The sequence below is a fragment of the Chinchilla lanigera genome, unplaced genomic scaffold, assembly GCF_000276665.1.
Source record: "Chinchilla lanigera isolate Chin_1 unplaced genomic scaffold, ChiLan1.0 scaffold00037, whole genome shotgun sequence".
NCBI classification, from domain to species: domain Eukaryota; kingdom Metazoa; phylum Chordata; class Mammalia; order Rodentia; family Chinchillidae; genus Chinchilla; species Chinchilla lanigera.
In genome coordinates, this window is record NW_004955438.1 from 7901152 (window position 1) to 7914196 (window position 13045).

Genomic DNA, 13045 nt, shown 5'->3' on the forward strand with positions numbered 1-13045 from the left:
TTGCACCAGCTAACCCTTAAACTTTTAGAGGACTTTGCTATTTCCACCTCAGACACTTAGTATGTTCCTACCTATTCTTTTTATTGTACAATTTAACTTATTTTTTCCTTCCCCCAATCCCAAAACTTCTTAGAAAAGGTAGCTCTTCTGTGGTCTACACATGAGAAAATGTCATATGAAGGACACATGAGGGTCCTCTCACCCAGTGATATAGACAAAAAAATTCTGACAGTGACATGAACATTGTAGGTTTAGACAAATATAAGGTATTAAGATGTACCTGGCAGTATGCTGGGATTCAAGTGGATACCATCAGAAAAGGCTAAAAGATTTTGCCCTTGCTGTGTTCTTTGGCCACCTCACAGAATCATTTTGGCAGGGAATACTATATCATCTGCTGCAGTGCTCTTTCAGGTCCAACTGCTACCACCTGTCAACCCATCCAACTGACATCCCATACCCACCTTACTGTTGTTTCATTACAAGCATAGGCAGAGACCCATGCCACAGTCATTAAAATGATTCCCACTTAGGATCTCATGACCTTCTGTTACAGCACAGAGCAGGCTGGTCTAGGCTGCCTGCTGAGGAGTCAATAAAGTAGGAGAAAACCCACACCATGCAAAGTGCCAAAGCAATTCAGAGTTGACTTTGCCAGGGTTTATAGAATATGTCATTATGCTAGAGGCTCACAAACTCCCAGTCAGTTCCTCTGTGAAGAGAATGTTGGTTGGCTTGCTGTGACAGTAAGCTAGTCCTGCACTGTACACACAATCTATTGCCCTGCAGGTTATGGAAGTGAATCTTTCTCAGGTGATATCCCAAAGAAGACTCGCTTATTACCCTTTACAGGGCTATTTGCTTCAGTTTCTCTAGCATTAGGTTAGGGAAGTGTCCCATGTGGCTCACTTCCATCCCAAAGCCATCTGGTTCCTTACAGTAGGGACTCATCACCACACCTGCATTGTTTATCAAAATGTGAAGGTGCTTTTCCTCTGCTAAGAAGTACTTGGTATCTGGCAGGTCCAGTTTTCCCCAACACTTCCTGGTTCCCAATCATGGCTGAGATCTCTCTGGGTGCCAATTCCTGTTTTTGCATATCCTGGCAAGGTAAATATATATGAGCTCCTCTTTGAAAGAGCTTTCATTGTCTCCTTTCTGATGCCTGTGTTAGCCCCAGTGACTGTAGTGACCTTCTCAGGAAGATGGTAGGTGTACACCAGAATTTCAGCATTTTCCTGATTTGAGGAGCAGCCATGCATAGGAAAAAGAGGAAGAAAATGAGGTGGATAGGGAGCCTGACTATTTCTGCAGGTCAACATCACAGCAGATATAGAGGACTCTACAACCATGGATGGACAAGGGCTTCCCTTGCTAGACACTTTTTCTACCCTTACAAGATCAATTCTGCACTTCTAAACACTGCTGCAGGGCAGTCAAACGCAAGGATTTCTTTGGGGTTTTGATAGCCAAACATACAAGGTTTTAAAATATCTTAACATTTATCCCAGTGTTTAAAGTCCTCTATTGTGTTAGCATACTTTGTAGCTCTTACACAGAATACCCAAGGACAAAACAGTAAACCCTAAATTGGCTTATGATTTCAGAGGTTCAGTCCATGGTGTTTACTCCAGTGTTTCTAGACCAGAGGTGAGCTGAATCTCATGGCAGGTAGAATTTGGTAGAGTACAGCTGCTTACCTCACTGGTAGGTAGAAAGCAGAGAGAACATGCTAGGGTTCTGGTGACAAAAGAAACCCTTCAAAGGTATGCTCCCAGTGTTATCCTCACTCCAACTAGGTCTCCAGCCAGAATTTCCACAGCTTCCCAGTAGTGTAACTTGCTGAAGACCAACACAGGAAGTTTTTGGGAACACTTACATCCAAATTACACACTTATACAAACACAGTGTTACTGGTTTTACTTATGAAAATAGTCTCCATAAAAATGAAATGAAGCAAAGAAAAGATATTAACAAAACCTGTTCTCCGTTCAAGCATATGAAAATTTAAAAATCTACTCCCAAAAAACAACAGTATAGCCTATTCTACTCTATTTTGGGGTGTTTTGGGGGGGAGTACAGGGAATCAAGCTCAAGACCTGCTTGTCAGGCAGGCGGCCGTGCCACTGAGCTATAATCCCTGGTCTTTTCTAGCCTATTTTTGCAAATATTAACAGATTATGTATCTCATTTTACTTTCTCCTATATGCAAATAATGAAACCCTCAACCTTGCAAAATGTAAATATATTAGATGGAGCTTTTTCTTGAGGAAACAATGCAGCCTTTTATGGAACAGATTAATATATCATAATTATAAGGGAGTTCATGACATTGGCTACTTTGTTATAATTGAAAGAAAATAGACTTTGGCCCCAAATCAACATGACACTGCACCTTGGCTAACAATTTATGATGTGACTTTTTGGAAAGTCAAGAATATCCCTGCCAATTTGCATTTGTGCTTTAACGTTATCAGCCATACATCAGTTAGAATTTTTTGTTTCTTTTTTCCGTTAACTTGCCTTGCTTTTTCTTCTGTTCATTTAAATGTAGCTTACTTACTTTTTTACTACTTTCATTCTCTACCAATTTATCTATAATCAGACACTCAGTAGCTTCTTAAATTTGCTTCTGGGGCAGGCCTATATAGATATTTCTTCATTCCTCAGTATGTTTGATGTACTCAGTGTATTCTCTCTTTTCTGAACCCTTTCCAGTTTCCTAAGAAGTTTGCCTTCTGGCCCTGTGTGTTTTTTTGTATCATTTGAAATAAAAGCTGCTTTAGTGATTGCTCCTAAATATCTGTGCAGCAAGCCGTCAACATAGCAGTCCTTCTACTAACAGCAGAACCATCTTGTCTACCAAGATGTGCGGTGGGAGCAACCTGACCTGAGCTTTCTAGAGTTCATTTCACTTACTGGGACTTTTCTCAAATCACTTTCTATAGTAATGGAACAAAATGGTGCAAACTACCTACTGCAAGATCCAAGTGGTGCTCTAAGTGTGTGCTGCCCTATGTCAATTGTAGGGCTAATGCTATTTTGATGGCTATTTCTCTTGAAATTGTAAGTTATTTCTTATTTCTTTGACTTTTTGTTTTTGAAACATGTTCATGCTCTTTAGCCCAGACTGGCCCTGAACTCTTGTATAGCTCAGGCAAGGCTTGACCTCACTATCCTCTTCCATCCCTCAGTGCTGGGATTATAGGCAGGTGCCACCATTCCCAACTCAAGTATTTATATTTTTAGACAAGTTGAGAGAAGAGTCTTGGTGAAACTTGAATTTCATAACAAAGAGCTGTGTTCAGGACCTCTCTATACTCCATTCTTAAACTGGTTCATTTTAAGAAATAAAAAACCTTCCACTGTCACAGCAAACCATACTTGACCATATTTCTTCAAGTTCAACTATATTTTAGGTGGTTTATGATTTTCCTGTCTCTTTTATTTATCATGCAAGCATAAACTTGTAGCAAACCTAATTGCCTTTCATTCTTTAACCTTTTACTATGATCACACCCTTCTGAATTCATTAGTGTGGATTTTCCCCAGCACAACTCTACAGGGCACTGTTGCCGTGAATGGGAACCTGTACACCTGTGGCTCGAGGACTAGATATAGCAAGTACAGCCTTTTCACGAACAACTTACCTCAGCCTAACTATTTATCTTCATCATCCACTTTGTCCTCTTCTTATATGAATATATGTGCCACAAATATTTTTTCCTAAACTTGCCATGTTTTCAATTTCTGTGGCTTTGCAGATGTGACTGGTGCTCTGCGGCATTTTACCATCATCTTATCTGCCATTCCTACTGTCTTTGATTTTGAGACACTGCTCTGGGAAGACTTCCCTATGGAGTGTCTCTGATCATCTCAGACCTAACTCAATTTTGCATTTGTCTTGGTGTCTATCTGGCTGCCTCTGGAGTTTGAGTTATTTGAGAGGCACGGCATAGATGAGGAACAAAGAAATTCTGAAAGGGCTGGTAGAGTAAGCTCAGAAATCAGACTCTTGTCCAACTGCTCTTTCAGCCTCTGAAAATTACATGTCATTTTGTCAAAATACTTAACCCTTTCAAACTACACTTACATCAGTAAAACAGAGTTTGGAGTAGTGTCTATCACATAGGGCCAATGCTATTCATAAAAGAGTAAATATATGCAATGTTGTTTGATTTTTGGGGGGGGGGTGGTTTCCAGTACCCGGAATCAAACTCACGACCTCGCACTTGCCAGGCAGGTGCTATGCCGCTGAACTAAACCCCAGCCCCTATGCAATGTTGTTAAAATGGGTGTAAATAAGCACTTTTGAAATGAGTGATATTAGTGTTAATATCATTATTATTGTATCATTAGCTCATTAACCAATTTCCTAAACTGTAGTTCTCCAAATTTTGAGTATATTATAATTAGTACAGAAATATTTTAGAACCTAAAATTGTAAGCCCTGAGGTCCTGGGTTCTGATTAAAAATAGTTTCACATATTTAGACACACTTGCATACTGAAATGACTTAAGCAGAGATGTAAGGTGGTCACAAAATGTCCTGAGTGATATTAACATTCTAAATCACCGTGTAAAAATTACACTGTATGCCTTATGATGAATTATACTCACATGCACTTATATGCTGCTGAGATTAGAGTCACTGATTACTATTTAAATGAAAGCCAAAAAAGTATTTTTAAATAGCCCTCAGCAGGCAGAAATTTATGTTTACTTGATCATTCATTCTTTTTCTTTAGTATATTTATTTTAAAGTCTATGCTTGGCATCTAGGTTTCATAATAATAATGCTACTGTATCATGTGCTAATTTGAAACATTTTACGAATTATATTCAGTTATTTTACTAGCTATTTTTTCAACGATGTTACACAACTTTTATAAGTCATACAGTTAAACAAGAACAACAAAAAAAAGAATTAATTTGGGAATGATTGATGATAAAACCAGCAAGGAGAGATGAATAAAACACCAGAATCTTGTGAGTTCCTTTCACTATAGTTAGAACAATAATTTATTCTTCCAATATTAGCACGTTAATAGAAGTTCTGGAAAATTCTGTTTTCACTATTCATTGTATTCAAGGAAGCTGTTTTAAAAGCTGGGCCACAGAGTATCATCAAATTACTATAAGAAGGAGTGAATGTGTGAAGTCTGTAATTTTGAAACATTTTAGATGAGTTATATGTTGATTGTAACTGGGTATGCAAAGGCAAGCGGGGAGCTGAGAATATGTACAAAATGAGATACGAACATTGTGAAGATGTTTATACTAAATTCACCACATATTTTGAGTGCACTTGTTCTTGTTGCACGCTCTAAGGGATACCCAGTGAATAATTAATTAAATGGACATTTCAGCACACAAAACACTGTATGTTCAGCATCATGTTTGAGAAAGATTGCTGACCCGCTGTACCTATCCATTAGGCTGCTGTTTACCCAGATAACCTCTCAAGGGCAATGTTTATTCCTTCATACCCTCTACGGCAGCCTTACGTAGAAACAGTGAGAAATTGAGGCCCAAATTATAACTTGAAGGCACAATTCCCAGGAAAAGAACATTGAGACTAAACTTTAAGCCGTAGTTCTGCCAACACTCATTTTTAATTGAAAACTGTCCATTCAATACCAAGGGAAATGTACAAATATCTATGAGATGTAGTGTATAGCAATGCAGAAAGTACTAGAAGTGAATATATTTTGTTGAATCATCTACTTTATGTTTTATTTTTTTCTTAACTGTTTGCACTAACAGCAACTATAAAATTTCTTCTCTTTTTCTATAACTTCTTATGGGCCAAGGATATAGCTCAGTGGTGCAGTGCCTGGCAAGCCTGAGGTCCTGAGTTCGAATCCCAGTACACATGCACACACACACACACACACACACACACACACTGCTGTCCATACACTTCTTTTGTCCAACTACTGTGTTCAAAAGGACTGTTGTAGAGACTAGAAAAAAAGAAAGGAAACCCACAGCCCCTCTTCTTCTAGAGCCTACATTTCAGGGCTAGGTACACATACTAGGCTAATAAATAAGATGTCAGATTATGACAAAATCTAAAAGGAAAGCTCATCCAAGGTTACTTACAAAGGAAAATGGAGCAGTCAATGTTTTTGTAAAGGGAGCTAAGTCCATCCAACAAGGTGCCATTTTATAGGAACAAGATGGACTAAAGAAGTCTGCCTTGTAAATATGGGAGAGAGCCCGAAGGCTTGCGACAACGTTCATAGCAGCACGACTGCAGTAACTGAGAGTGAGTAAAGTGAAGATTTGTGTCTGTGAGGTTCAGAACTTAAACTTTTCCACTCAGTGCGTCTGGCACACCCTGCCTTCTTTAAAGGCTATAAATATTAATATTTTCTAGACTTATTATTTCCATTCCAAAGGCTTACATTTTACTCTGCTGTCTTTTTATAATTTATACAATCATTACTCTGCTTTTAAATTTTTTAAAAATTTAAAACTACACAAGGAAATTTCTCCTCTCTCCAAGCCCACCCTACATCCTATAGGATAAGTAATCACTTTATTTTCCAGGCTTTGTTATTTTTCATTATTCTTTCTTTTCATTCCTATGCATACCTCCATATGTAACAATATATTTGGGAGCTTTTGTGCAATTTTTTATTATTCTGTCTTGTTTTTATTCACATGTATTAATATTACAAATAGATGGATTTCACTGTGATATTTCCATATATGCATTGGCCACACATAGACCACGCCAATGCTCCCTTGTACCTGCTCTTTCACCTGTTCTCCCCCACCTCATCTAGCCCTCCTCCCAATCCTTAAAATCTCCTTTTCTACTTTCAGCTCATCTCCTTTTTCTTTTCATTTTTAATGTTGGCATGTGAGAAATAACCTATGATACCTGTCTTTCTGTGTCTGACTTATTGCAATCAACATCATGTACTTAGGTTCCGTTCATGTTCCTGAGAAAGCTGGACCTAATTTCTCTCTGTGAATGAACGATACTCAGATATAGATCCCATATATATTTTCTCCGTTCATCTGTTGACAGAGACCCTGGCTGATTCCATTGACTATTGTAAATAGTGGTGTAATAAACACGTGTATGCAGGTATCTTGGTAGTAAACTGATATAGTTGTCCTCAGGTATTTACCCAGGAGTAGGATCGCTGGATCATGGAATAGTTCTCTTTTAGTTCTACCAGGGCCTTCTGTACTGCTTTTCACTGGCTGCACTGATTTACATTCCCAGCAACAGAGAAAAATAGCTCCATGTTCACTGCACACTTGCTAGCATCGTTACTTTTCGGTTTTCGTAACAGTCACTCTCACTGGGTTGAGATGAAATTTCAATGTAGTTTTAATTTGCATTTTTATGATGGCTGAGGATTACTGGGCATTTTTTCACATATTTATGGTTCTTTTAAGAAATATCATTCAGGTCATTTGTCCATTTTTTCGGTTGATAATGTGATTTTTGTTAAATTTTTGAGCATATTTTGTATATTAATCATCTATCAGTGGAATTCATGGTAAAGAATTTCTCCCATCTGTAGTTTATCTCTTTGCTCTATCCATCGTGTTCTTAGCTGTGCAGAAGCTTTTTAATTTGATGTAATCCAATGTTTTAATTCTTGCTTTTATTTTCTGAGCCATTAGAGCCCTATTCATAAAATCATTGCCTATGCGTTTATCTTAAAATGTTTCCCTTGTAATTTCTTCTGGTAGTTTCCGAGTCTTAGGTCCTCCATTAAGATCTTTGATCCATTTTAAATTGATTGTGATATAGATTGAAACACAGTGGTCTAGTTCCAATTTTCCAGATGTGGATATTTAGTTTTCCCAACACCTTTTGTGGAAGAAGCTGCCCTTTCTACAGCATATGTTTTTCTGACTTATTTTTAAATCTAACACTATGTTCTATCCTTGAAGACTTCTGTGATCCAGAATTAATAGTTACTTATGTCTGTAATTAAATAGAACTAAATCCCATTCATTAACCCCTGTTGTTTCTATCTTCTTGATTTAAACACTGAAGCCAAATTTAAGTAGGTCCTAAAACTGAGTATTCTTAATAATAAATTTAAAAAATTATAAATGAAAAAACATTTTAAGTATTTCAACACTTTTATGATGTTTGTGATTTTCCAAAGAGCATGACCCAAAATTTCCACTTTGCCTCTCTTTTCTAATGACTAGTAAATTCTGCTTTGTATTGGAATCTCCTGCTGCCTTATTTCTACAATCAAGCCAGGGCAGCTAGTTTTGTTTTATTCTGATGGTTGTAGGCTTGAAAACAACTGAAGTAATTTTACATCATTTATTTGGCTCTTTGAACTGCCTAGGGCTTTGTCAAACAATTTAAAAATATAGTTATGGGGGTTTGCTCGAAGTACATTTTAAAGTTTCTCATAAATGGCTTTTTAGATTGTTCCTCCTGACTAAGATGGAGAACCCAAACTAAAGGGATCATTTTTTTTAACTTCCACAGAGTAAAAGTTTGAGGTTTCAGTAGGCCAAAGTGTTCTGAAAAGTTATTCACTGTTCCTTTTTTCTTTCTGTTTCGTGAGCAACTTACACAGGGCTCCTACAATGATCATAATTATACTTACAATTTTCATTCCACAACTAATTGAAGATACAAAGCTTGCACCCACATGCAGCCGCAATGACCACAGAATGAGGATGAAGTGCCCTTTGGTCGCCGTGATTCATTATCTCTGAAATGTTTGCAATTAAGCTTAATGGACGGGAAATGGGCCTCTCTTTATGAGTGGTTCCCTCTTTTTTTCCTTTAATTCAACCGCAGTGTTAAACACAAATAAGAATAAATTTTCCTTATTATTCCCAACTTAATCCAAGGGTCTGTTAACTGAAGTTAATACATGACTGTTTTGGGGCTGAGGATTTAGCTCAGCGGCATAGTGCCTTCCTGGCAAGTGCGAGGTCATGAGTTTGATTCCCGGTGCCAGAAAAAAAAACAACAAAAAACAAAGAAACAAATACATGACTCCTTTCAGCATTATTTCAAGAAACAAAAGATAATTGCTGTTGTTTTAGATTTCTCAAAAAATTTAGTAGTGTATATTTACACTACATAATAAACACGATTGATTTACTTTTTTTTTTTTTTTTTTTTTTTTTTTGTCTTTATGAGACAAGGTCACGCTGTGCAGTTTAACTGGCCTTGAGCTCACTTTGTAGCCCTCGCTGATCTCGAACTCGCAACGATCCTTCTGCCTGTGTCCCGAGTGCTGGGATTACAGGCACGCGCCACCACACCCGGCTCTGATTTACATTTTTAAAAGCGAAAGGATGTTGCTTTGGGAGGAGTTGACCAGAGAACGAATGCACAGCACCATAGAATGAAAGCTGTAATTATATAAATACTCTGGCAGATGCAAATTGTAAAAGATCTTTAAACACACCATAAAACATGGTTTTCAGTTTGTAAATTCAGTTACTGTGGTCGGATATTTTGCCACCCTTGCTATACACCATATATTAAATTCTAGGAAATTTTAAAGAAAACCAATACATTAAAATATCAATAAATGACAACAAGAAATTATCAGTTACATGGGTCTTCATGAATTGCTTCAAGAGCAGTTAGGCTCACAAAGATCCCATTAAACTAGAATGTGGGGACGATACTCCTCTATTGCCTGCCTTCCCTTTCTTGTTTTGTTTTCAGTCAAACGTGATATTCATTTCCATAGACTGTAGTAGGTCCACTTCTCCAAGCTTGCTTAGGCTAAGTGAGCAAACGTGTTTTCATTCACACTCAGGTTACTTCACAAATAAAACTTCTCAACACAGGGACTGAAAGAGAATGACATCAGATTTTCAATACTGTCCACCTTCAATTCCTTTAGGATTATTAAAAGAAGTATCTGGGGGCTGGGGATTTAGCTCAGTGGCAAAAGCGCCTGGATGGCAAGCGCAACGTCGTGAGTTCGATTCCCGGTACCGGAGAAAAACCAAAAAAAAAAAAAAAATTAAAAAAAAAAAAATAAAAGAAGTATCTGCCCTCCCATTATAATAAACGGAATTGACTATGTCCCAAAAGGATACAATAATAACTAATTAGAACATTACTCAATTGTCCTAAAAGTCAAACATCACCATTGTACGAAACATTTTCATTTCATATGATGAACAGTTAAAAGTAGTTTGTACATTTGCAATCATTAAAGATTTTAATCTCTTGTTAAGTACCTAATATGATATTTGGAACATTTTTTTTTTTTAAAAATTAAAGGGGCTTCCTTTCAATTTTAAATTTTCTCTTTTGCTTGGTGATAACATTGTAGTTTAAATACCTTAAGAATATTCAAGACATAGCACAAAACCAAGCTTTCATGTGGAACCTGTACAATAATCCTTCCAGCCGGCAGGAGGAGTCTGATCAGACCTTCCAGCGTTCCTAGATTATACTCTATCAGCCTTTCTGACCTTACTGCACCATGTTTTGTTATTCTACTCTACATTTCTTTATTGCAGAAGTGTTTACCTAATGCATATATTTTGCTAGACATTTGTCTAAGCACTTTAGGTACAGTGAGGGATTTAGAAAAAAAGATTGTCATTACATTTTAATATAAACAAAGGACATTAAACCTGCTATGCTCGATGATGACAAATCTCATAAGGAACATCAAAACTGAGGGTAAGCAGGAGTTCAGGAGGAGGGTAGTTAGTTAAAATTGTATCCCTGGTGGTCTCATGGAAGCCTTTGCCCAGTGGGACCAACAGATTGGTGAGCTCAAGGAAGAGTGACTGCAAATTGAGCAGATCCATTTCACCTTTACAAGCATGCAGATATGGTCATTCATCCAATGCAGCTGTTAATTGTACATGTCTTTTCTCAGGATTAATTAAATCTGGCCCTGATCTTTGTCTTTTCTTTGCTTCGTATTACCATTTAGCAACAAGCCAAGCCATTCTAAAAAATGGAGTCTTAATCTCCCTGTGATATCATGGGTGGTATTCAATTACATTTTAAAATTTTTTTTCATTTTGCTTTTTTTGATGAGACACTTAGGACTTACATAAATTTACTACCTGAAATATTGACCATTCTCTTTTTATCTACATCGATGACAGATTCTCCTGTTTTGCAGCTAAACACATGATTTTACAAGGTATATCTTATCTTTCAAGGTAGTTGTACAGTTTAAAAGGAATCAGGCATCATCTTACACAGTTGTATTCCTGACTTCAAATTTGAATTTCTTAGAGAACTTGAAAATATCAGTGGCCAGACTCTACATCAAGAGTCCCTTCCAGTCCATGCTATCTCGGGTGGACTTGGGTTTTTGGTATTTCTTCAACTTCTCCTAAGGTACTTCTATTGTGTGGCCAAGAAAGATGAGAAAGTGAGATGAGCTTTTTTGTTCAAACTGGACCAATACCATTAGGCTAAGCTGTGAGTTTTTTTATTTTTTATTTTTTAGAAATGCAGAATGTGAGACAATATCCCAAATACACCTAGTGAAATTTTGCATTTTAACAAGATACAAAGTGCTTTGTTTGTTTATTAAAGTTTGAAACACATGGCCCTAGTTACATACTTTTTTTTTATTTTTTATTTTTTTTGTCTTTTTGAGACAGGGTCTTGCTATGCAGTTCAGTCTGGCCTTGAGCTCACTTTGTAGCCCAAGGCTGGTCTCGAACTCTCAGTGATTCTCCTGCCGCAGCCTCCCAAGTGCTGGGATTACAGGCATACACCACCATGCCCATCGTACCTTTATTTTGTTGAAAGCTAATTAAGAGTAAACATATTCTATCATCTGTCCACTCATTAGTATAACTAACAAGGAGAAGGTAGTGTTAGATGCCTGTGTGAAGATTCTGTTTGGAGCTGCTTCCACAGAGAAGACTGCCAATTTTGTAAGCTCATGGAGCTTTGATGCAAATTGGACAAAAATCTCTGTGAGTTGTTATGATTTAGATCTAGGACGTCCCCGAAAGTCTCACGTGTTCAGAGGTGGAGCATTTGAAAGGTGATTGCTTCATGGGGGCACTACACTCATCAGTGGATTAGTCCACTAAGTTTATAGCTAATCGCACTGCTGGAGGTGGGATCTAGTGGAAGAGGTACATCTCTGGAGTGTGACCCTGAACAGTATACCTCCCTCCACGGTTCCTCCCTCGGCTAGCTCTGCTTCCTGGCTGCCATGTTGTGAATAACTATCTAACTCCAGGCCCTCCACCATGCCATTTCTGCCTAGGAAATTCTGTAGTTCTGCTGACCAGTGTTGCAACCACGAGCCAACATAAACCTGTCCTTTAAGTCATGGGTGTTGGGTCTTATGTCTCAGCCATGAAGAAATGACTAAGACTTAGACTAATTAGAGTAAGAGAAATGCACATTGCTGTTAAATAACAGTTACAAAACACTTTAAAAGAAAAATCACTTAAAATAATAAAAGATCCTGAGTAATCATTACTTATCCTTTGGTCCTGTGGTTGTGTCTACACAGAAATTTGGTTGTCATAAAGATCTTGCATAAACATTTAAAATTATGCAGGTCAATCAACTATATGTTTCTCAATAGACATCTACTTTTTTATTTGTTAATCATTTTATCAGAAATTGAGCAAAAGTAAACTTTTCTTATCCACTACCCCAAATTCCAAATAGTGCGATAGAGTTAGCTTTAATGTTTTTCACACTTTGGGCTAGCAATTTGACTGATATTAAATTATTTGTGTGCAGTTAGGGCATATACTCTAGAAACTCTTTTAAACCTAAGAAAATACCTGCAAGAATTCTAGCCTGCTCTATACACATCAGCTCCACTTACTACAAGAAGCATGGACCTCTGAGCTCAGAGCCAGGAGCCTTGCTAATAACCGCTGGCTCTTGCTGCTTTGGGTTAACATTTCAGTTGCTAAGTACTCGAGGAGGAAAGAAGGCTACCTTCCACATACTTCCACAGCCAAAACACATGAAAAAATAGAAAATTACTTTCAGAATAAAGAAACATGCATATTTAGGTTAGGCCAGTCTACTTAAATTGGAGTACCTGTGTCATTTATAATAATTCCA

General features: G+C 37.4%; 1 pseudogene; it reads right to left on the reverse strand.

The window, feature by feature from the left end:
- Nucleotides 1–572: 572 nt before the first annotated feature.
- Nucleotides 573–1258, reverse strand: LOC102009990 (annotated as a pseudogene).
- Between the last annotated feature and the right edge of the window lie 11787 nt (nucleotides 1259–13045).